This window comes from Leuciscus leuciscus (genome assembly GCF_965113295.1).
Source record: "Leuciscus leuciscus genome assembly, chromosome: 2".
NCBI lineage: Eukaryota > Metazoa > Chordata > Actinopteri > Cypriniformes > Leuciscidae > Leuciscus > Leuciscus leuciscus.
The window spans coordinates 18,382,222-18,408,326 of record NC_138726.1 but is presented as its reverse complement, the minus strand read 5'-3'; the positions used below and the strand labels follow the sequence as shown (position 1 = coordinate 18,408,326).

Sequence of the window (26,105 nt, the reverse complement as noted above, 5' to 3'; positions counted from 1 at the left end):
CTCCGGTGGCCCCTTCCATGAATACTGAACGGTCCCTAAACGTTTTTTTTATTTTTTATTACTTATGTGAATTTAAATGTCTGAAATCTAAAATAAACATTATGTGGTTGAAAACACTGAATAGTTAATGTGAATATATGACAAGCGCTGAGCGTGTCCGTCTCTGGCTTAGAGCTTTAATTCTCTGCCCGAGCCCGAGCCCGGACCGATATTTCCCGCCACTGTCCTCGGGCCGGGTCGGGTCGGGTCGGGCCCTTGATAAAGCACGTCACGTGTCATGCGCAGCGTCTTGTCCACTCGCACTCGCAGTCTCGCACGCGTGACGCATCACACCTGCTGTGGTGCTGTAGGGTATTCTGTTGCTATTCTAAGTTGCTATTCTAAGTGCGACATGGATCTTGAAGAAGCAAAGAAAAAATTAAAACAGGAGAATTAACTTTGAGCAAGTTTGGAGGAAAATCGGAGGTATGGACACATTTTAAACTAGTCGTGGGGAGTGACAACATAATGTGTTGGCTTTGTCTCGTGCATTAAATGCGCACGCTGCTCGCCTATGACAGCAAAAAAAAAAAAAAAAACGGGGACTTCGACGATGAACAGACAAGCAGTCTTGCCATGACAGAAATTATTATAGTAGTCAGCCTCAGGCCTCAATATCCGCTTTTGTTATTTTTCCGATCCATTCAACTATTTCTGAATAAACAAACAACGCAGTTTGCATGCTTCTTCCTTGTCGCATTAGGTCTATTCATTAAGATAATTGCACGCACAATTATGAACTTGATAAATGTTACAGATGTGTTTTACTATGCACAAACAAATGCCTTTCAACTTACATGTGCAAAATTCAGAATTAAATGAATGTGCTGCAATTTGTACAAAATGAGAGTCTGTAGTAGCCTACGTGTTTTAGCCATTAAATAAGCACATAGTTTCAAGTTTGTTAAGTTTTGTTTTGAAGAAAGCTTTTCTTTAAAGTGAATTTCGTTTAGTATAAATTGTATCTTAATTTTAATACATTTTTCATCAACCAATTATCTGGATTTTAATACATAAAAAGCAATATAGCAGACATTATAATCATGACATGAAGTCGCCGGCGCGCCGCGGTCACACCATTTGAAACTCGTAACACACGCTGTCACCGAATTTACAAATGCACATCTTGCTTGTTGCACATATTATGTTGAAATAACAATATGTTGAAGTAACATTATTAATAATAATACATCTTTAAGAATATTTGATTGAATGCTGAATGTTGTGCTTGTTCAATTTAATAAAATTAAAACTTTAATTGTGATAATTAAAATGATTGAATATTGAATATTGAGTGGCCAATTTTTGCTAATTTATTAATAGTATTTATATAATATATATATATATAACTGCGCAGCTCCCCCTGTAGCCTAAATGAGCACAGCAGCACCTGCTTAAAAAAATTCTGGCGCCGCCCCTGGTTATAACGGCCCACATATTAAAAATGGTCGGGTTTAAATCGGGCTCGGGCTCATAATTACAGTAAACGTGTCGGGTCGGGCCGGGCTCGGACACAACGTGCTCGGGCTCGGGTTGGGTCGGGCTTGATTTTTTGGGCCCGATTTAAGCTCTACTCTGGGTCAGCGCCAGCCAACACGCGAAAGCACATTTGAATTTAGCAGTTGATCACGTGATGCACTGACCGTTCTAATCACACCGGTGTGATCATACACTCAAGGGACCAGCCAAGACTGATCACACCGGTTGATCATATGTGCGAAATCAGTGATTCCTCTGTGTACCATTAGAGGGAGCCTGCGTATATTCAAAATATTCAAAGTGGTAATCCGGAGGTTATATTATTTCATACACTGGTTATAAGTACAAACAAAGAAAACAAAAGTTACAAGACCTAGTTAATTCCATCATCGGGATTGATAGGCAGCTTCATAATAATCCTACCCCTGAGCTGCGTGCTAAGAAATTGGAGTTAAAATCTGACTTTGATTTGATCAGTACAAAAAATGCTGAATTTATGCTGTGAAGAACTAAAGCTACTTATTATGAGCATGGAGACAAAGCTGGTTGGTTCCTGGCATCCCAGATTAAGGGACTAAAGGCCTCTCGTCTAATTACTCAGGTATATGATTCTTCTGGTTCCTTAACTAAAAATCCATTGGATAACAATGATGTTTTTTCTCTTACTATTCCAATCTTTATAAATCCGAGCCTCCTAAAGATTATTCCATCATGGATGATTTCTTAGACAGTTTAAATATTCCTCGTTATTGATGCTGCGGTAGCAGATGATTAACTCTCACTCAGGCCTCTATTTAACTCATACTCAAGCAGGATAAGAATCCAGATGAATGTCAAGTCAAGTCAAGTCACCTTTATTTATATAGCGCTTTTTACAATACAGATTGTATCAAAGCAGCTTCACAGTGATAACATGACAATAATTGAAGAAATTACTAGAAGAAAATTGCGTCATCGTCCACCTTAAGTAATGCAGATCAGTAATATTGTTGAATATTAAATGTCCCAAACTAAGCAAGCCAAAAGCCAAGACAACAGTGGCAAGGAACCAAAACTCCATCAGGTGACAGAATGGAGAAAAAAACCTTGGGAGAACCCAGGCTCAGTTGGGGGCCAGTTCTCCTCTGGCCAACGAGTGAACAGTGTATGATTATGATCCAGGCAGCATTACAGCATTACAGTCATTTTGGATCAGAACATTCAGAATATTTATCCAGTTCCATCTGGTTGGAAGTCGGAGTCATCACGCCAGTATGGAGACGAGTTTGTTGAGGATCAGTGCCGATGGCTGTCGTGTCGATGAGGCCTTCACAGGGCTCCACGGCCTGGATCCGGCTGACTTCAGTAAACAGGGGAGGGACTGGTTGACACTTCAGGACTGCGTTGTCATCGTGTCCAGGCGCAGATCCTTCATCAGATCTGGATACAGCCAGGATCCGGCGGACTGCGGTAAACCTCGGATAAACAGAGAGACTAATATTAGCGTAGACACTATCCTTCTTATGATGTAACAAGTACATCAGGATTTATGGGGAGTGTTCCCAGTTCCGGCTGAACTAAACTATGCAGACTAACATTGAATTATAGAAGTCTATAATGTGTTATGTGTTTGCTTGGCCAAAGAGATGTGTTTTTAGTCTAGATTTGAACTGACCGAGAGTGTCTGCTTCCCGGACAATGTTAGGAAGATTGTTCCAAAGTTTTGGTGCTAAATAGGAAAAGGATCTACCGCCAGCAGTCGATTATCAACTGGCTGGAATTTTGAGATCGCAATAGACGTGAAGGACTATAATGCATTAAGAGCTCGCTCAAGTGCTGGTGAGCTAAACCATTTAGTGCTTTGTAAGTGATCAGCAATATTTAAAAAATATATACAATGTTTAATAGGGAGCCAATGCAGTGTTGACAGAACTGGGCTAATATGGTCATACTTCCTGGTGTCACGGTTCATGAATGCATTGTTTCCTGCTTGTCTCGTGTTATGTTGTTATGTGTGTGTGTGAGTGGGCGTGACCGGCCATCATTGTTGATCAGCGGTTCAGCTGATATCATTCACGGCGCCAGCTGCAGCTAATCTACTTACCTTTAAATACTCACCCATTTCTCATCTCCTTTGTCAGATCGTTGTTTGAGGTCCTTTGTGCTGAGTGTTTGTTCCCGTTCGGCGTTTTCCAGTCTCGTGCTTCAGTGTTCCTGTTCCGTGTTCTCTGTGGATTATGTTCGTTGTCTGGATCCGTCACTACCTTTCACCTGCACACTCAACTCACCTTCTCATCTGTTCGCGTTGACCATCGAAGTCCCTGTGCCACCTGACCTCATCCAGATCTGAACATTTATTCTTCTCTGTCTCAATAAAGAGTTAACTTGCTATTGCTTCCTGTCGTCCATCATGACAGAACGATCTGACCAAGAAATGGAAGCAGCGAGTGATCCATCAGCATCGCTGGAGGAATTTCTCAACAGCAGCGTCCGTCGAATGGATTCCTAGGAGAAGAATCTTAACGACAAGGGTGGCGCAGGTGTCCGAGTTCACCCAGCACCACCAGAGAACCTCTCCCAGTCGGAGCCCCGCCTACCAGTTCCTGAGACATATTCCGGTGAACCTAGTTACTGCAGAGCTTTTCTAACACGATGCTCCATGCATTTTTTCTCTCCAACCGAGGACCTTCAACAGTGAGCGAGCCAAGGTCACATTTGTCCTGACGCTGCTGACTGGGAGAGCGGCACTATGGGGGACGGCGGTGTGGGAGAACCAAGATCCATGCTGCGCCTCATTCCAGACACTCTCCGCTGAGATGAAACGAGTGTTCGATCGGGCCGTCGCCGGGAGAGAGGCGGCCAGAATACTTGCGGACCTGCGACAGGGAGAGAGATTGGTTTCTGACTTTTCCATCGAATTCAGAACCTTAGCGGCAGAGTGTCAATGGAACGAGGAGGCGCAGTGGGACATGTTCCTGCATGGGTTGGCTGACCGCGTCCAGAGGGAGATCTACGCCCTGGACCTTCCGACATCCTTAAATGGACTCATTGAGTTGGCTCTGAGAGTAGATGCACGACTGTCCCGAGTCGAGCGACGGGCTCTGCCCAGCCGCACTCCTGGAGGAGCTAAGGGTCCACGATTCAGCGGCGGGGACGCGGTCAGCCCCGTCTACGATCACGAACCCATGCAGGTAGGGCAAGCTCGGCTTTCCCGGGAGGAGAGGGAAAGGCGGAGATCCCAGGGCCTCTGCCTCTACTGCGGTGGAGCAGGCCATTATGCTTACAACTGTCCGGTAAAAGGCCAAGCCCGATAGTAAGTATGAGGCTACTATCGGGTGGGATCTCCGCCGAGAAGACCTCATCCACATCTACGCTCCTTCCGGTAAGACTGAGATGGTCAACCAACACCCACGACTGTCAGGCACTTCTGGACTCCAGAGCCGAAGGTAATTTCATGGACCACACATTTGCGCACAAACTTCAGATTCCCCTCAAGCCCCTCACACACAAGATTGCTGTACACGCCCTCAACGGTCAAGAACTTCCCACCATTTCACTCACCACTGGAGATATCACCCTCATCACGTCAGGCAACCACTCCGAGATCATCTCCTTTTATATACTGGACTCTCTTCTTGCACCCATCGTTCTCGGACATCCCTGGCTCATCCGTCACAACCCTAGAGTGGACTGGCAACTGAGATCTGTCTTGTCATGGAGCAAAAAATGTCATGAGTCTTGTCTTGTGTCTGCCTGTCCGTCTGTTTCTGTTTCTGTGTTTCAGGAGGAAGCAGTGGATTTGTCTAACGTGCCCGCGGAGTACCTCGACCTGAAGGAGGTGTTCAGTAAGTCTCGTGCTGCTTCTCTTCCTTCGTATCATCCCTGACACTGTGCCATAGATTTACTGCCAGGTAAGTCTCCGCCTAAAGGCAAGTTATATTTGCTTTCTGCTCCAGAAAGGGAGGCTATGGAGAAATATATTTCTGATTCTCTAGCAACGGGGTTCATCCGCCCTTCCTCTTCTCCAGCAGGGGCGGGGTTCTTTTTTGTGGGGAAGAAGGACGGATCTCTGCAACCTTGTATTGATTACCGGGGGCTGAACAGCATCACGGTAAAGAATATTTATCCTTTGCCGTTGATGTCTTCAGCCTTCGAGAGGTTGCATGGAGCGTCGATCTTCACGAAATTGGATTTACGTAATGCTTATCATTTGGTCCGCATTAGGGAGGGGGATGAATTGAAGACCGCTTTTAACACCCCCAGGGGGCACTTTGAATATTTGGTCATGCCGTTCGGTTTGTCCAACTCCCCAGCGGTCTTCCAGGTGGTCGTCAATGACGTGCTGCGAGATATGGTCGATCAGTTCATATATGTCTACCTGGATGACATATTGATTTTTTCCTCTTCTCTCCAGGAACACGTGCAGCACATCTGACGAGTGCTTCAGAGGTTGCTAGAGAATTTGCTTTTTGTCAAGGCGGAGAAATGCGCTTTTCATGCACAGTCTGTTCCTTTTCTGGGGTACATCGTTTCGACTGAGGGAATGCGTATGGATCCTGAAAAGGTTAAGGGTGTGGTAGATTGGCCAAGTCCAGATTCCCGTAAGGCCCTACAGAGGTTTCTGGGGTTCGCCAACTTCTACCAGCGTTTTATTCGCAACTTCAGCCAACTAGCCGCACCTCTGACCGCCTTGACCTCCCCAGAACTATGTTCAGGTGGTCAGACACAGCCGAGGCTGTGTTTGCCAAACTGAAAGGTTGCTTCGTTTCAGCCCCCATCTTAATTGCCCCTGATCCGTCACGTCAGTTCGTGGTGGAGGTCGATGCGTCAGAGGTGGGGGTAGGTGCAGTGCTATCCCAACGTTCTCCCACAGACGACAAGATGCACCCTTGCGCGTTTTTGTCCCATCGTTTATCTCCTGCCGAACGTAATTATGACATTTGTAACAGAGTTGTTGGCAGTCAAGTTAGCATTGGAGGAATGGCACCACTGGTTAGAAGGCTCGGGGGTACCTTTTATCGTTTGGACTGATCACAAGAATCTGAAATACATTAGAACCGCCAAAAGATTGAACTCCAGGCAGGCTCGGTGGGCACTTTTTTTTGGTCATTTTGATTTTACTCTCTCGTACCGCCCGGGTTCCAAAAACATCAAACCCGATTCTTTATCGCGCATTTTTGACCGTTCCGAACGACCGTCTATTCCCGAATGCATTTTACCCGAGACCCTATTTATCTCCACACTCACATGGGAGGGCGAATCGAAGGTCAAGACGGCCTTAGAAGGGGTAACGCCTCCGCCCGATTGCCCACCGAATCGGTTATTTGTGCCGGAGGGATTACGGTCCGACGTCATTCAGTGGGGGCATTGTTCCAATGTGGCTTGTCATCCAGGAGTTAATTGCACTAAATTTCTGGTCAAGCAACGATTCTGGTGGCCACTTATGGCTCGCGACATTCACAGTTTTGTTTTGGCTTGCTCGGTTTGTGCCACTGGTAAGACTTCCAATCGACCCCCAGATGGGTTACTTCAACCGCTGCCTGTCCCTTCGAGACCCTGGTCCCACATTGCGCTAGATTTTATTACCGCCCTCCCGCCCTCTCAGGGCAACACGGTAGTTTTGACGGTGGTGGACCGGTTCTCGAAGGCGGCCCACTTCATTCCCTTGCCCAAATTACCCTCAGCCAAGGAGACAGCGTTGACCGTCATAAATCATGTCTTTCGCTTACATGGCCTCCCGACAGACGTGGTTTCCGACAGTGGACCCCAGTTTGTGTTCAAACTTGGGCGAGAATTTTGAAGATTGTTGGGAGCGACTGTCAGTCTGTCCTCTGGGTTTCATCCCCAGAGCAATGGTCAAACTGAGAGAGCCAACCAAGATTTGGAAAGGGTGTTGCGATGTTTGGTCTCCAAGAATCCTTCCTAATGGAGCCAACAACTGTCAATGGTGGAGTACGCCCACAATGCGCTACCAGTGTCATCTACGGGTCTATCTCCGTTCGAGTGTAGTTTAGGGTACCAGCCACCAATTTTTCCCAGTCTGGAATCCGAAGTTGCGGTCCCCTCCGCTCACGCCTTCGTCCAGAGGTGTCACCGCACATGGAATAGAGCCCGTGAGACTCTACTCCAAGTGGGGGCGCGCACCAAGGCTAAAGCCGATCGCCACCGGTCTAAGCCTCCCGTATCCGTCGTTGGTCAAAAAGTGTGGCTTTCTACCAAGAACATTCCTCTCCGCTCCGTTTCTAATAAGCTTGCTCCCAAATTCATTGGCCCGTTCACTGCCACCAAAATCATTAGTCCGGTGGCAGTCCACCTCAATCTTCCTCCAGCGTACAGGAGAATTCATCCCGTCTTTCATGTATCAAAAATAAAGGCCGTGTTTCGTTCTCATATTAATCTGCCTGCTTGGGATCAGATCGCAGCTCTGGCCATGAACAGCCGTGATCTGTTCGAATTCACGGACAAGTTTTGTTTGCTGGTGGCGGACAGTACCCTGTGAGATGATACCATCATAGGGTGTTACAAGATCGCGGTCCAGTACATCGACCCACGACCATTACCTGACGTCACTGGGATGGACTGGATGGATGCGATCGCCACATGTTGGGATAGCTTTATCCCCACCTGGGCTATCTCCAATCCCAAGTCTGCCCGTCTCTCCAGCCCAGCCAAATCCAGTCAGCCCAACCAGGCCCAGAAAGGAAACGGTCCATCACCGCTCCGGACCCGTAGCTGAGATCACCTGGCCTAGGTCACGGAAGCTGGTGTCGATTAGCGCTGATCTGGCGTCGAAAATGTTTGATCCAGCCATTATGTCTGTCTGTGGGGCCCGCAAGTGTGCTGCTTTTGCCAAACCCGCGCATTGTGCCTACCCAGTCGAGCCAGTCGCCTGCCCAGCTGATCCAGTCGCCTGCCCAGCTGATCCAGAGCCAGTCGCCTGCCCAGCTGATCCAGGGCCAGTCGCATGCACAGCTGATCCAGAGCCAGTCGCCTGCCCAGCTGATCCAGGGCCAGTCGCATGCACAGCTGATCCAGAGCCCGACGCCTGCACAGCTGATCCAGAGCCCGACGCCTGCACAGCCAACCCAGAGCCATCATTCGCTGCAGCGCCCCCTCGCTCTCGTAAACGGAGGAGGAAGAGGACTTCCTGCATTCCCCAAATTCTGGAGGCCACCCCTGAGCAGTCTGCTCTTCATGTCTGTTCTGTTGAGGTTGAAGAGGCTACCCTTTCCCTGTATGTTGCTGCTATTATGTGTGTCTGGGCCGCACATGCCTCCCTGTCGGCTACCTCAGCTCCATCCTCTCCTGAGCCACATGTTTCCACCCTCAGTCCTGCCGAGCCTTCACTTCACGTCAGTCCAGCCGAGCCTGCACTTCACGCCAGTCCAGCCGAGCCTGCACTTCACGCCAGTCCAGCCGAGCCTGCACTTCATGCCCGCCGAGCGTACGAGAAGCATAGGCTATTGGATGTTCTTGTCCATCAGGTGTTGTGTGCTGAATAACGGCTCCAATTCCGTACACTGAAGCGTCACATGCGAGAGAAAGCTGCAGGTTCGGATCATAGTGAACTAACACCACTGAGCAAGCGACGTCTGTGGATGTACAAAACAGGTTGATATCAAGTCCGCCCGTCCAGGCCATGATCTGAACGTCCATTGACAGCCAGAATTAGTCGATTAATGACACTGAGAAATTATGTCCAATCTGGCCATAATCTAAACGTCTACTGACAGCCAGAACTAGTTCAGAAAAGACGTTCATACTGACTATAATCTGGACGTCCGTTGACATCCAGAAACAGTCCATAAATGACGTGAATAAAGATGTCCAATCCGGCCATAATCTAAACGTCCACAGACAGCCAGAACTAGTTCAGAAAAGACGTTCATACTGACTATATCCTGGACGTCCGTTGACATCCAGAAACAGTCCATAAATGACGTGAATAAAGATGTCCAATCTGGCCATAATCTAAACGTCCACTGACAGCCAGAACTAGTTCAGAAAAGACGTTCATTCTGACTATAATCTGGACTTTCCGTTGACATCCAGAAACAGTCCATAAATGACGTGAATAAAGATGTCCAATCTGGCCATAATCTAAACGTCCACTGACAGCCAGAACTAGTTCAGAAAAGACGTTCATTCTGACTATAATCTGGACGTTCCGTTGACATCCAGAAACAGTCCATAAATGACGTGAATAAAGATGTCCAATCCGGCCATAATCTAAACGTCCCCTGACAGCCAGAACTAGTTCAGAAAAGACGTTCATTCTGACTATAATCTGGACGTTCCGTTGACATCCAGAAACAGTCCATAAATGACGTGAATAAAGATGTCCAATCTGGCCATAATCTAAACGTCTACTGACAGCCAGAACTAGTTCAGAAAAGACGTTCATACTGACTATAATCTGGACGTCCGTTGACATCCAGAAACAGTCCATAAATGACGTGAATAAAGATGTCCAATCTGGCCATAATCTAAACGTCTACTGACAGCCAGAACTAGTTCAGAAAAGACGTTCATACTGACTATAATCTGGACGTCCGTTGACATCCAGAAACAGTCCATAAATGACGTAAATAAAGATGTCCAATATGGCCATAATCTAAACGTCCATTGACAGCCAGAACTAGTTGAGAACAGACGTTCATACTAATCTGGATGTCCGTTGAAATCCAGAAACAGTCAATGACTGACAGCCTGAACTAGTTCAGAACAAAATGACAAACAATATCTGTAAATTAATTAACTGACTGTTACGGACTATATCATTAACTGTTAAATTGATCTTGCTGGTCAGACACCAACAGGGTTCATGATGCACACAAGGCACTTTTAAGTTTGTATTCATGAGGTTTTACTATTTTTTTATTTTATTTTTTTATGTTTTAAATTAATTTATGAAGCCACTGTAAAATGTATCATTAGCCTACATGTTCTATTGTTATACTATAACACTGTCATATTTTGTGCAGGCATTAGCTTACTTCATCGTAAATAGAAAAGCCTGACAATGTAACTGCTAAATACCCAAGTATTGTGGTATTCCACAATGTTTCTCACTGACACACTCATAACTCAAGATTGTGGATTAAAGAAAATCCCAAGCTTCCTACTCATATTTTCATCATTGTGGCGGCGTTCATGTGTGTTCAATTTGTAAATACGATCTTTATGATACTAGGTATGTCTTGAATGCATCAATAGCTCTAGTTTAGGGACAATCCATACAAACAATCTTTACTAAACAGACTGTCACAGTGAGAAGATTTGTGTCCTTTATCAATGCTAAAGGCCTAACCACTGCAGTTAAATAAAAGTCTGTAGACAAGTCTTAAGGTTAGGGTTAGGGTTAACCTTAACCCTTAATTTCTAACCCAGACCCGGTTTCACAGACAGGGTTTAGATAAAGCCAGGATTTGTCCTTAGTTCAATTTGGGTATTTAATTATAGCTTTTAAAAATGTGCCTTAGAAAAAAAAAACATTACTGGCGTGCATCTTGAGACAAAACAATGGCACTGCCATAAGATATGTCAGTACAAGTTGCTTTCAGGTAATACAGCTCAAACATGCATTTTAGTCTGGGACTACAGGCTTGCCTGTGAAGTGTGAAACCCGGGGTATTATGTTGTAACTTGTATATAATTATGCCAATGTTACCAAAGTGTTGCGTTGGACAGAGGATTAACTCTAAACCAACAGGTTGTGTACCAGTGCCACACAGGGTGAAAAGGGATGTTGACATTATTAGGCATAAGAGTGTTTCTAAAGGAAAGGTCAAGAATTTGTGAAAGTGTAAAAGGGTCATTATGGGTCACATGAATGTAACTGTCACCACCATGATACCAATTCATTAGATTTTCATATAGATCTACATACAGAATTGTATGCAGTGTTTGCTCTGTTTAATATACTGTTTGCTATATTAAATTGCACTTTATCAGAAACAGTGGTAAATAAATATTATATGGTCAGTTACCGTAAGTTACAGTATTTTTAATCTTTCATTTTTATTGTTTAATTTTTAATCATGCACTGCAATGAAAAAAACAATTTAACCAATTGATTAAATATAACAGCCAGCATACAAATACAACCAAATAAATAGCACATAATATATTTTATATATATACATATATATACACATATTTTCCTGTAATTGCAATGTTGCCACACTATTGGCTGTCTCTCCTAGCTGTTTTGAGCATGATTGGTTATTCTCTGTTTATTCTGACTGTCATCCAGGAATCTAGCCAATGACAACTATGCGCGCCTTTACGAGTCAAGTTTGAATAAACGTCAGTTGAGTGAGTCGGTGTTTGCTTTGCTGCTGCGCGGGATCTTCAATATTTGCCTATTCTTTGGGTTTTACATCGTTTAAAACATGGATTATTTTTCATCGGACTGATAAATGTTTATTTTGAGCGAGTTGCTGGGTGTTGCTGGATGTAAATGAAGAACAAACAAGGAATATGGACAAAGAATTTTATCAATGGACATATTGCAATCTACGGAAGGTAAAACTTTATTTTATACAAATTCTTCTACATCAAGATATAGTGTATTAAATTGAGAATCTAAACGCGATTAGAGCATGTTGTTAGTGCATACGGTATTCCAATGTATTAATGTTATGTGCTGCTAGCATGTGTATCAGAATCAGAATCAGAATCAGAAAGAGCTTTATTGCCAAGTGTGCTTGCACCCACAAGGAATGTTTCTTGGTACTGAAGCTTCCAGTGCACATATACAAATACAAATACAACAAGAAACATAGTAATACAAATTCTAAGAATAAAATATATATATATAAAAAAAAAAATAGTATAAAAAGTTAAAAAAGGGGTCACAGTTGGGTTCTGAATAAACATTTACAGATTATGAACATATTTACAGTATGTTGAGTAGTATGAATTATAATATAAATATAAATATCACCTGAGTTAGAGAATATTACACTAGACAGTGGGAGTCTAGTGCATGTTACAGATTATGAACATATTTACAGTATTTTGAGTAGTATGAATAATATAAATATAAATATCACCTGACTTAGAGAATATTGCACTAGACAGTGGGAGTATTGCACTTACAGGCATATGCATTGGGGGGCATGTTAAGTGTTCAGAAGGGAAATGGCCTGTGGAAAGAAACTGTTCCTGTGCCTGGATGTTCTTGTGGCCAGTGATCTGTGTCGCCGTCCTGACGGTAACAGTTCAAACAGGGGGTGTCCAGGGTGAGTGGAGTCTGTGATGATTTTACCTGCTCTCTTCCTCACTCTGGAAGAGTACAGGTCCTGGAGGGCTGGCAAGGGGGCACCAATAATCCTCTCTGCAGTCCGGACTGTCCGTTGTAGTCTCCTGATGTCCGATTTGGTAGCTGAACCAAACCAGACAGTGATGGAAGTGCTTAAAACAGACTCAATGACGGCTGAGTAGAACTGGATCAGCAGCTCCTGTGGCAGATTGATCGTACGAACAAGATGGCGCGTAAGAACAAGATGGCGCCGCGGATGGCTGCCTCGGTGTGGAGCTCTCCAGTTATTGTGTTGTTTTTGTTGGTTTGTTCTGCGTTTAGTCATTCTTTTCCTATCAGTTTCACCAAAGACGAACTACTGGACATTAGGAAACACACACCAGACAACTTTTTTACAGATTTTGATTACTCAGACGTTTTACTGGACATTCTCGTCGGAGGGGCAGCGGTGTTGTTCAAACGCGCGGTCAGACGCAAACGCGGGAAGCGCGCTGGCGCGCTGGTGAAACTCCGCGAGCGCGGCCTCCGCACTGCACTCCCCAGTATTCATCTTGCAAATCTCCGATCTCTTCCTAACAAAATGGACGAACTTCTTCTCCTCACCCGCACTAACAAGGATTTTTTAAACTCCGCTGCTCTGTGCTTCACTGAAACCTGGCTGAGTGAAGCCATACCGGACAACGCACTACATCTGCCGGGCTTTCAACTGTTCCGAGCGGATCGCATCGCGGAACTAACGGGGAAAACGAGAGGTGGTGGATTGTGTTTCTACATTAACGAAAGTTGGTGTTCAGATGTAACAACACTGAAGAAGATGTGCTCTCCTAACTTAGAGGTGCATTTCATAAACTGTAAACCTTTCTACTCGCCACGGGAGTTTTCCTCATTCATTCTCGCGAATGTTTACATTCCTCCAGACGCGTGTGTGAGCGCGGCGATACAACAGCTGGCTACATTACGTATATATATGTATACATTACATATAGCTGAAATGGAACAAAGGTACCCAGACTCTCTTTTAATCATTCTTGGGAATTTTAACAAAGCAAATCTCTCCCGTGAACTGCCAAAATACAGACAGCATGTTACATGTCCTACCAGAGACAGTAATATATTGGACCACTGTTACACCACGATAAAGAATACGTATCACTCCGTCCCACGGGCAGCTTTGGGGCTCTCTGATCACTGTTTGGTTCATCTTATACCGACCTACAGGCAGAAACTGAAATCAGCTAAACCTGTAATAAGGACTGTAAAAAGATGGACCAACGAAGCAGAGCAGGATCTACAGGCCTGCTTCGATTGCACTGATTGGACTGTTTTTGAAGCTGCAGCCACCGATCTGGATGAGCTCACAGATACTGTAACATCATATATCAGTTTCTGTGAGGATACATGCATTCCTACCAGGACATTCTTATCGAATATTCACTAATGATAAACCATGGTTTACTGGGAAACTCAAACAGCTTCGTCATGCCAAAGAGGATGCTTACAGAAGTGGGGATAAAATCTTGTATAACCAGGCCAGAAACAGACTGACAAAGGAGATCAGAGTTGCTAAAAGAAGCTACTCTGAAAAGCTGAAAACCCAGTTTTCAGCCAACGACCCGGCATCAGTCTGGAGAGGCCTGAGGAACATCACCAACTACAAATCACCATCCCCCCCATCTGTGGAGAATCAACAACTGGCTGACACTCTCAATGCATTCTATTGCAGGTTTGAGAAGCCCAGACTCACACCTCACACCCGCTCTGATGTGCACTTCACACATCCACCATCACCTCCTGCAACCCCTCTCCTCCCCCCTTCTGCCATCCAACCTGAGCTTAAGGTCTGTGTGGAGGACGTGAGCCGAGTCTTCAAAAAACAGAAGACTAGGAAAGCTTCAGGCCCAGACGGCATCTCATCTGCTTGTCTAAAAGCCTGCGCCGACTGTATAACTTTGTCTAACTTAATTAGTTTATGATAAAAAAAAATATTTTTAAACTCAGCATGGGAGCTTTACAACGAGTGAACTGAGAATATATATTGTATATTTAGACAGAAAGGAACTGTCACAGTCTTATACTATAAGAATCTGCAAACTAGGCTTATGAATCTATTGATCGCGGGATGGCTAACCGATCAGTTAAATTAACGAGTCGTAATAATATGTTTTGGAGCTGGTGAGTCAATTTAGCAAGCTTTTGCAAATGTCTCCGTAAGTAAGTAAAACAAATAACTAATATTGATGTGTATGTGTGTGTTTCCTTCATGATCCAGGCATTTGGGGAATAAATATTATCCAGCCACACGATGTTCAGATGCGGTGAGTATTGTCATAAAATACACGTGAAATAGAGGCAGAACATGTGAATCTGCTCAAATGCACTGGTTCAAACCCTCCAGACAAGCTTTATCTTCTTGAGTTTACAGGCCTAACGTTAGCTGACCCAAAAATAAATGTCTTTCAAAATGAAAGTATTTTCAAACCTGTATAACTTACTTTTGTGAAACACAAGAATTTTGGGAATAAAACAACTGTATGCATTGTAGCCTATGACAAAAATAAAAGGCATTTTTCAAGATATCTTAATTATGGTTCTACATAAGAAACTCATACAATTTCAACATATGGGTGAGTAAGCTACATAATGAGAGAACTTTTTTTTTTTTTTTTTTTTTTTGGATGAGCTGTTCTTTTAAAGGATTAGTTCACCTCAAAGTTGAAAATTGTGTCATCATTTACTCAACCTCAAGTTGTTTCAAACCTGTATGCATTTCTTTCTTTCTTTCTTTAACATTTGCTAAATTAACCATGTTTTTTATTATAGTGTAGAAACCATGTTTTATGGTGGATTGATTTCAATATTTTATTAAGTGAGTATAGGAGCAGGCTTCACTGCATATATTAATAAACTTTTAGAGTGCTGGCCTGGATAATTGTAATACGTAAAATAGGAAAGAGGCCGCACTATGCATAAACTTTTATTTGCAAAAATGCGCTTCGGCGCGTGCCTTCATCAGTTTGCACGCGCCGAAACGCATTTTTGCAAATAAAAGTTTATGCATAGTGCGGCCTCTTACCTATTTTACGTATTACAATAATTTATTACCATTTGGTTAGTGTCGCAAAACATTGTTAATTTTTAGCAGAGGTGTGGACTCGAGTCATGTGACTTGGACTCGAGTCAGACTCGAGTCATGAATTTGATGACTTCAGACTCGACTCGACAAAATGTACAAAGACTTGCAACTCGACTTGGACTTTAACATCAATGACTCGTGACTTCACTTGGACTTGCGCCTTTTGACTCGAGAAGACTTGCTACTTCCCATGAAAACTGGGGAAAAAATGTTCACACGGCCGCGCCACTCTCAGTTTATCTGCATCTGTGGAAAAAATGTGCACCACCTGTATGCATGCAGAGAGCACGCGCGCTGCCTGCACGACATCCAATCACAGTAGTCCCACGTTGTTTTGATTCGACAGCATCTAAGCAGGCACATTGCAAGACAACCAATGAAGCACAACAAGCAACAACGCATGCTACGAATTTGAACGAATGCTAAGCACCTTATCGGATGTACTAGCTGACATAGCTGCCAACTCTCACGCATTCACCGTGAGACACACACAATTGACACTTTTCACACGCTCTCACGCCACACATCCATTTTCTCACGCACAGAAAAATCGCGAGGCAAAGAGGACATGGAGATCGACAGACTAGACAGAGCAGGTTAGTTATGATATAAAAAAATCTCAGCTCTCAGATTCTGTAAATTTTATTACGAAATCCAGACAATAAATACCGTTTTTGGTGCTTGTAAATGTGACACGACAGATCCCTAGCGGCACGTGAACCGATCATCTCTAGCTGATAGTAAATAACGTTAAACACGAATGAACACTGTTGAAAGATACAGTACAACTTACCGAAATGTATATTCCTCATTCATAATATCGACCCATCAATCAAAGGGGTCAATAAAACAGTTGGAGAACAATTATGTCACATAACATTTACTTCAGGAAAGCCATTTAATGACCATAATAGGCTATTGCACGTTAGTTGGCTAGAAAAAAAGAGCTATAGAGAGTATTTTGCTAAATATGTGTACTATATTGCATGTTTATTATATTTTTACTTATATTTGTGTTATTTTTAACCTTACATAATCCTGCCAGCTGATAGGGCTCTCTGTATGTTTACAGCATTAGGTGAGTTGTTTTTTTCTTGAGAAAAATGAATGCCTATATTGTGTAGCCTACCTAATATTTATCCAAATGAGTCAATATTAAATCAAATCACAATAATTGAATTGAACTAAAATAATAAAAAAGCGTAGCTTACCAGAAATTGAACCATGTAAACATTGTAACATGTTGTCACTAAACCTAATAAAATTCAGTTTAGTTACTAAAATGTTTTGACAATCACAATACACTTATTGTGATGCAAAAATTACATCACAATTATTAATAATTGCATCACAATTGCACCCCCCCCCCCCTGTTTTTTATGTATTTTATGTATATAATTTTCTGTTTTTTACTGTATTTGATTAATGTCATTGTATAAAAAGAGGTTTAAATAAATGGTGGTGGTGGTGGCGCAATGGATAAGACACATGCCTTTGGTGTGAGAGACCCGGGTTTCGAATCCACTGTGAGACACCAATGTGTCCCTGAGCAAGACACTTAACCCCTAGTTGCTCCAGAGGCGTGCGACCTCTGACATATATAGCAATTGTAAGTCGCTTTGGATAGAAAGCATCAGCTAAATGAATAAATGTAAATGTAAATAAATACAAATCTTACAGACATACATGATTTGTATACATTTTATTTCTGTGGTAAGAGGACTTGAAATGACTCGAAACTAAAATGGTGGGACTTTGGACTCGACTTGAGACTTGTTGGCTTTGACTTTTGACTCGACTCGGGACTTGCCTCATCTTTGACTCGACTTGACTTGGGACTCGAGGGCAAAGACTTGAGACTTACTTGTGACTTGCATAACAATGACTTTGTCCCACCTCTGATTTTTAGTAAGGGTTCTCCAGATTTATATAACACTTATGGAACATAAAAAAATGGTCCTATGGTACGCGATCAATAATCCTATTAACACACTTTAAAAAAAAAAATAAAAAAAAATTAGATCAAGCATTGGACTTACGGAGCAGAATAGGCACCAACAGAGAAACAAGTCCATCACTAGTAAGTATCCACTGCAGTATCTGGTTACACTTTATTTCGATAGTCCACTTTCACTAACATGTCAACTAACTCTCATTAGAGTATTAGTAGGCTGTAGTAGACAGTCAATAGGCTGGTAGGTTAAGTTTAGATGTTAGGATTCGGGTTAGGAGAATAAGTTGACTTGTAGTTGCCAAGTAACTTATAGTCAGTAGAATGTCTGTTGGGGGACCAACAAAACAGAGTGTTATTAAGCAGACAGTCTACTAATACTCTGATGACAGATAGTTGACATGTAGTTGCAAAGTTACTTATAGTTTGTAGAATGTCTAAAGTGGACTATCGAATTAAAGTGTTACCCAGTATTTATATCCGCAGTCAATTTTAAAGGCACAATGCACTCCGAAATTAAAAAATGATCTCTTTTTTTCTTCTCTCGTGCCATTCCAGATATATATATATATATCTGACTTTCTTTCCACAAAGATTTTTTGAAAAATTATCCATTATTGTAACCAGAAACTTCATACAGCGTACTCACAGCTTGCTGTGTTGTTTACACAAGATGTTTTCTGCACTTATCATGTGAGCTTTACAATGTTCTTGGACTTTTTAGTAGCGCCGCGGCTGTCCATAGGTAAAACTTTTATTAATAGATGCGTTAATGTAACTACCTGCAGGGTTAAAAGAAAAGACGTCAAGAACACACAAACTTAAGGAACTTTTACACATCAACAATGTACTAAAAACAGAAGAGTTTTTTCTTTGTACAGATGACAATGTTATTAAAACGATTACCGTTTGGACAGATCCACTGTGTTAATCTACATGTTCCTTCTTTTGGTGATGCACATTTTTCTATCAGACATAAGTTTTAGATACCAGACAAAACGAATGAAATGTGACCCATGCTAATTAATTCCCCCCTTTTACCTCTCTCTTTTATCTTTCTGTGGCCAGGATCCGTCATTCATCAGAACAGCTACCAAGAGAAGTGAGTATTCGTCCTCTACCTCCTTTGTCTCAATGTTATTTCAACACAATTGGTCTCCAAAGTACTATATGTAGCCTATGTGTTTATATTAGGGGTGTAAGATTAAGAAAATGTCATAATTCGATACAATTGCGATTTTCGATGGAAAAAACGATTCACAGTATGTAAATGTAGTTACTTTTCCTATGTAGGTATTAGGGATGTGCATCTCCATAACTGAGGCCGATACGAAACGCATCTCGATGCATAGCCAACGATACAATACATTAATGATACATATAAGCAGCTGCCAGCTACCGATGCAATGCAATACGATTCACTTTTATTACGATCCGGTGCGATTCGATTTCGATCCAACGCATTGCAAAAATATGATGCTATGCAATTCAATATGGTATAGATAGTTAACTTTTATTTCTTTTGTTCAGACATAGGGCAAATCATAAAGTAGCTTAAGTGCCATCTGACTTTTAACACATGGCTCTCTCACAATCAAAAGATTTGGTTTCCACAAAAAAAGCAGGTACTGTAGGCTAACTGACCAGAAAGCAGGTGCTGTTATTATGTGCTTCACGGGCCGTTTATCAGTTTGGACCAGTGCAGCGCGAGCCGATCTTGATCAAGCGACACTGTTACTACATGGCGCTAAGAGATCCCCACTGAAGTAATAACATCGCTGCGAGATCTAGTGAGAAGCATTCATATATCTCTGTTATTAACGGATCAAACAGCGCTGACGTGGAAACATTGTGCCATGAATGAACAATCCAGTGTCCACAGATCAGCAACATTCACCATGGATTTACTGTAGTAAAACAAACTGTAACCATGGAAGTTTGGCAGGAATAGTAGGCTATAATGCTTTCAAGTTACATTACGTTGGTTTTATTTTGACATGAATAAAATTACTGCCCTCAAAGTTAATCTGAACTAAAATAAACCTTTGTTTATAACTACAATATTACATTACATTTTTTTTCAAGTAGCTGTTTTAAGAGTCTAAGAGTCAATTATAGCTTCATCATTCCTCAAAGTAAAAAAAAAAAAAAGGCATTTCTTTCTTTTTCCTGTATCGAAAACGTACCGAACCATGACACAAGTGTATCGTATTGAACCGAACCATGAATTTTGTGAACCGTTAACTTACACCCCTAATATGTGTGTGTGTGTGTGTGTGTGTGTGTGTGTGTGTATATGGGGCTGTTTAAACCTGGCCACTTGATGCGTTTTCTCAGATCGGATAGCTATCTGTTTTATCACAACAATTCCATTTACACCTGGTCACATACATGTGTTTTTGCAAAACGGATATAAATCAGATCTTCGATTCCCTCGCTATGCAAATTTAATGGCGTTCACGTCACCGAAAGCAACAGATATGAACTGCATTTTGTTGATCATCCGTAAAAATTTCTAAATCAAAGACCGCAATAGGAGAGAGCGGCAACAGCCCTGGTAAGATCATTTCGTTTCTTTACTTTTAATGATGATAACTGTGTGTTAAGCATCGGGGACTTACTTTCACTTTAATTTGCGATAGTTTGCACGTTGGCTTGATGAATAACGTTAGATGGTCAGCGGCGATGCGGCAGTAGCGTCGTCATAACTTGCTATAACATGACATATAGCCTATAACACGCTCTCACAACTTTATTTTAGAGCGTTTTTGGGAGGAGTAAAATTTACATGTGGTTTCAACAACCAGATGCATTTACACTTGTCCAGTTTCTTCTGGAATGCGGCCCAGACCACCTCCTGAAGTGGTTTGAGCAATCAGATTCAAATGCGTCACGAATGCGTTTCGGAGGGCATTTACACCTGGTCTTTTCAAGATCATATAGCTATCCGATCACTAAAATCGCATGAAGTTGTAAATGGCACCTATATGTGTGTGTGTGTGTGTGGAATGCCTTATATCAGGCTTGATGTAATTTTACTTGATTTGTGATTTATTTCATTTAATTGATTCGAGTACTCAAATGTTCAACTATGTATCTCTGCTATAAGCTAAACCACAACAGTGGCATTTGTATTTATTTATTTAACATGTGGATTTTTTTGCTTTGATTGTAGCTGCTGTCATGAAATGGGACCCAGCTGCAATAGAGGTCCAAATAAAGTCTGTAGCCGATCACCTGAAACTGCTTGCTGCTATAAATGAAGCTTGTGAACCTTATAGCAGCCATATTTTGTTAATTGTTATGTTATTGTTTTAACAACATTTTATAGACTATTTAAAGGGAAATTGTGTTAATTTACAACTTTACTGTTCAGGCTTTTAAGTTGTATTGTGTTAATTTATACTTTAGTCTTCCGGCTGTTAAGTTTTGGTCCAGCAGAACAAAATAGTAATAAAAATATATTTTGAGATTTAAATAGTTGATTTCTTGGAGTGATTAGTTTGTTTTACAGGAAAATGGTAAGCAGTTTATTACAGTTATATTGTTAAGATATACAAATGCAAGTATATACATGACTACACAGTTATTCAATTGAATATTCAATATTATCAATATTCTTTAAAATCTTATTTAGGTCTATGGTCTGTGTGTCTGCAGTTTCATGACACGACAACCATTAACATTGAGTAACTGGGTTTTTTCTCGGTGAGAACTAGCTCCCTTACTGCCACTGTTTTGTAAATATTTGTAAGTAAATATTTTTTAAAGTTGGATCCTTGAAAAATGCACATATAGGATTTCCATGTCAGTATGGGTCTTTAACAGTCTTTGACATTTCTACTACAGAAAACACGTCTAATACAACTTTTATTCTGACTGCCTTTAGATGTCTAACAATTTCGTCTGTAGCAAGTCTTTACTTGACATCTATAGAATGTCCAGAAAAGACGTAAAAAAAACTTTCATTCTGGCTCCTGTGAGGACGTCTTCTGGATGTCTAAGAATGACGTCTTTAGCACGTCTTTAATTGACGTCTATACAATGTCCAGAAAAGACGTATAAAAAACGTTCATTCTGGCTCCTGTGAGGACGTCTTCTGGATGTCTAAGAATGACGTCTTTAGCACGTCTTTAAATTACGTCTATACAATGTCCAGAAAAGACGTATAAAAAACTTTCATTCTGGCTCCTGTGAGGACGTCTTCTGGATGTCTAAGAATGACGTCTTTAGCACGTCTTTAATTGACGTCTATACAATGTCCAGAAAAGACGTAAAAAAAACTTTCATTCTGGCTCCTGTGAGGACGTCTTCTGGATGTCTAAGAATGACGTCTTTAGCACGTCTTTAATTGACGTCTATACAATGTCCAGAAAAGACGTATAAAAAACTTTCATTCGGGCTCCTGTGAGGACGTCTTCTGGATGTCTAAGAATGATGTCTTTTAGACGTCTTCTAGACGACTTTTTGCTCGCTGTGTCACTGGCTAACATTTCTTTGCACCTATCAAAAGCGCTCTGTTCCACTTTACTCCACCCCCATTTTGTTTGGTCCTTCAGCAGTCTGTAAAGTGGGGCCAAAACAGTACTTTGCTGCGGCAAAAAACCACCATAATAGTTAACTAACCCCAGGAAAGCTCTGAGCTCTTTGATGTTTGTGGGTGTTGGAGCATCATGCATGGCTCTGACCTTGTCTTTAGAAGGGGTAGACTCCTTTTCCATCCAACATGTGACCTAGGTACTCGATTTGTGTTTTCCCCAAGTCACACTTTGCCTTTTTTACTCTCAGGCCATTTTCTTGCAGCCGCTGTAGAACTCTGTCCAGGTTCATCAGATGCTCAGTTTCGTCCCTGCCCATCACCAGCAGGTCATCCAAATAGACCACGATGTTGAGGTCCTTCATCACGTTCTCCATGATCCTTTGGAAAATACTGACAGCAGAATTAACCCTCTGGGGTCTGAGCTGTTTTCTGGCCCTGGAGGTGTTCTGACATGCTCTGACATTTGTGCTTATTTCTGTTACTTGTGACATTTTCATGGCTAAAGTCTGATTACACTGTATTTAGCACAACTCTGCTACAACAATATGTCAGCAGCATGTATGTAAAAGTTTGTAGTTTTGAGATAATGACATTTATGCGTGGTTTGTGAAAATACAAAAAATAAAAATGTCACTGAAATAAGGCCATGAAACCCATACTGATTATTTCTTCACAAGACTTTTGAAAATTGTATCACGTAGCCTCGAATATTTGCTCCAAAACTATGTGAAAATCATCCTGACTGCTCATTCAGATAAGACAATATATTGATTTAAAATTTGTAAGACGTGTTTTGTGTAAGAAAGCTTTATGCTAAGAAGCGTGATCACATCATTAATATGTATGGCTTTCACACCTGAGAAAGACAAAAGCTGTGTCCCAATGTGAAGGCTGCATCCTCCGAAGGCCGTATTTGAAGGCCGATTGGCCGCATTTGAAGGCCGATTGCCTCACAGCGGCGCGATGAAGGACGTCCCAATTCAAAGGCTGCATCCTTGGAAGGTCGCATTTGAAGGCCGATTGCGTCACCGCGGCGCGATGAAGGCTGTCCCAATTCAGTTGTGCATCCTCCGAAGGCCGTATTCGAAGGCCGGTTGCGTCATCGCGACGCGACGAAGGCTACCCTGATTCTAAAGCGACGCCAAATGCGCCCTTCGTTTCCCCGTGAAAGGAAGGATACATAAATGGACACTTAACGGCCTATCCTACCCTATTCTACCCCATAAGTCATTGCACGTCGGTGACGACAGCATTTTTTATTTATTTTTAAAGGCGGCCGAGACTAGAGATCGGTGGTGGACAGCAAATTCACATTTAAATGTAAGTATTATGTTTTCATTAACCCTCTGAGGTCTGAGGGGTTTTTGGGGTCCTTGAGATGTTCTGACATGCCCTGACATTTGTGCTTTTTTCAGTTGCTTATAAACATATTAATGGCAAAGGTATAATTACACTCTATTTAGCACAAACATGGCTACCATAATATGTGAGCAACATGCATGTACATGTTTGTATTTTTGAGAGAATAATGTTTATGCATGGTTATTGAAAAAACTAAAAACTAAAGTTTCTGAAATAAAGCCACAAAACACATACTAAATACGTGTCAATAAGACTTTTGACTAATTGATGTCTTTGCCTAGAGTTTTTTCTTCAAAATGATGTGAAAATCATCCTGCCCTTATCATTCACATAACACAATACATTGATTTAAATCTTGTAAAACACTTTTTGTTTGTAAAGGCAATATGCGCAAGGGGCGTCAACGATTCAACAGCATCATGCATATGTAGTGGTTCACACCTCAGGAGACAATGGGGCCCGCATACTTAATGAGCCATTCATTCAGGTGTGTCACCTATAGCCACAAGAAAGAATGCAAGAGCAATATATATACAGTATATATATATATATATATATATATATATATATATATATATATATATATACTGTATATATATATACTATATATTCTACCAAATTGGTTCACAGTTGGAAGCATGTCAATTTTTTTTTTTTTTTTTTTACAAATTTTGCTTGCAAATTGTATAATATCCAAGGAAAACATGTCTATTAATTGTGCAGTTAATTCTCATACTGTATTTTCAGTTTTGGAATATGTATCCTCTCCCCAAATTTGTCAATAATAAAACACAATAAAAATTATTTAAAGAAAATGCTTATATTTACCTTTTAAAATTTGTTTACATCTACCTTGTAAATATATATTTTTTTATTAAAAAGGTTACAATTACAACAACAATTGAAGTGTAATCTTTCTTTGTAAAAACTAAAGTATACATTTTATCATACATATTTCAAACTTCGAATATAGCCTAGCCTACATTGACAAAACATACTATATTTAACATATTAGCAAAAATTGGCAAACAAAAGCTTATTTGAGGTGGCAGATATTTTACAGTAAAAATGTGTAATCTATCCAAAACTAATCAACGAAATGTTGTCTTTCATTTGTCTGTAAAATAGGTCTTTCGTTTTTATTATAAGGAATATAAATGTTAATTTGCAGTTTAATACGTTGCTTATACAAATACATTTTATTTCAACATATTTCAATCGATTTTACTCAGTATAGCAAAATAGTTTGCTAAAAGCAGATCATTTATTCACACACAGAAACGCAATTCAAATTTAAACCGTCTTTTTGCGAGTTGTGGTAAACAGCGCATCTCTGCCGTTCATTCATTCACACAGAAACGCGATTTACTTGAGAATGAAAAAAAAAACTTACTACATTATTCCATCCGTTGCTCCTCGAAATACCAGCACTTCTGAGGTAAGTTTTCCATTATTATTATTCCTCACAGCGCTGCGAGACAGTGTAGACAACTACACTGATCTGAATAAACTTGATGTGTTTTCTCGAGCTGATATGTGGGCGTTCACAGTTTGTATGGGATCGTCTCAGTCATTTGCGTTTGAATAGCGCGCGCTCTCCGTGGGCGGGGCCGATTAAAAGGTAATGAGATGAGATGAGCTCGACTGGAATCGCTCTCTTTTAATACAGATTTCACAAGATGAGAATATTTGTTTTTTATATAAATTACTTCATTTAAAAGAAGAGAATTCAAGCTTCATGCCTGTGTGTCTGTATGCCTGTTTGACTGAGTATTCGCTCAGTTATTGTTCATTTTCGGACGCGTTTCAGAATGGACTTCACTGGCAGAGAGAAGGCAGAACTCGCTTCGTGTTTATTTTTCTTTATTTGGCAAAAAGCACAACACTTTGTTTTTATTGTGAGTATACACAAAAATAATACACATTTAACAGAATCGATTGATGTATGAAACTCCTATGGAAAATCAAAGTCAACAGAGTATTTATGAGTTTCTTTTACATTGATAAAAAAAAAGCGAGCTGGTATCGCCGGCGATACCGTAGACCTCAGGGGGTTAACTCAAATAGCTAGCGAAACCAGAGTTAAAGTTTATTATAAACTTCATCTTAACTCCTTCATAACCATTGCGTGGCTTCATTTGTCAGGTAGTTTTAGGCAAAACTTGTGCTAACTAATATTATTAGTTTAACGATCTATTTGTAATATTTGCACTAGTCTATCTCACTTGTGTATTATAAGAAATATCACTCAGCCTATAAAGCCCACAACAATAAGAAAAGCAGTTGATAAGGGAATGGGGCTTCACTTTTATGTGTTTTTGTAGTGCTGTCATGAAAGCTATGTGGTTTTAACCAA

At 41.3% G+C, this 26,105-nt stretch overlaps 1 protein-coding gene and 1 long non-coding RNA gene across 2 annotated transcripts in view; both read left to right on the top strand.

Moving 5' to 3' along the window:
• Positions 1-26,105, top strand: part of LOC309485761 (uncharacterized protein) — an 86,420-nt gene that overhangs the window by 56,794 nt on the left and 3,521 nt on the right. The window lies entirely within an intron of this gene.
• Positions 14,733-19,008, top strand: LOC309486425. Its single transcript, XR_014201538.1, has 3 exons — positions 14,733-15,078; positions 17,918-17,976; positions 18,729-19,008. It is a non-coding gene; the product is annotated as an uncharacterized lncRNA (long non-coding RNA).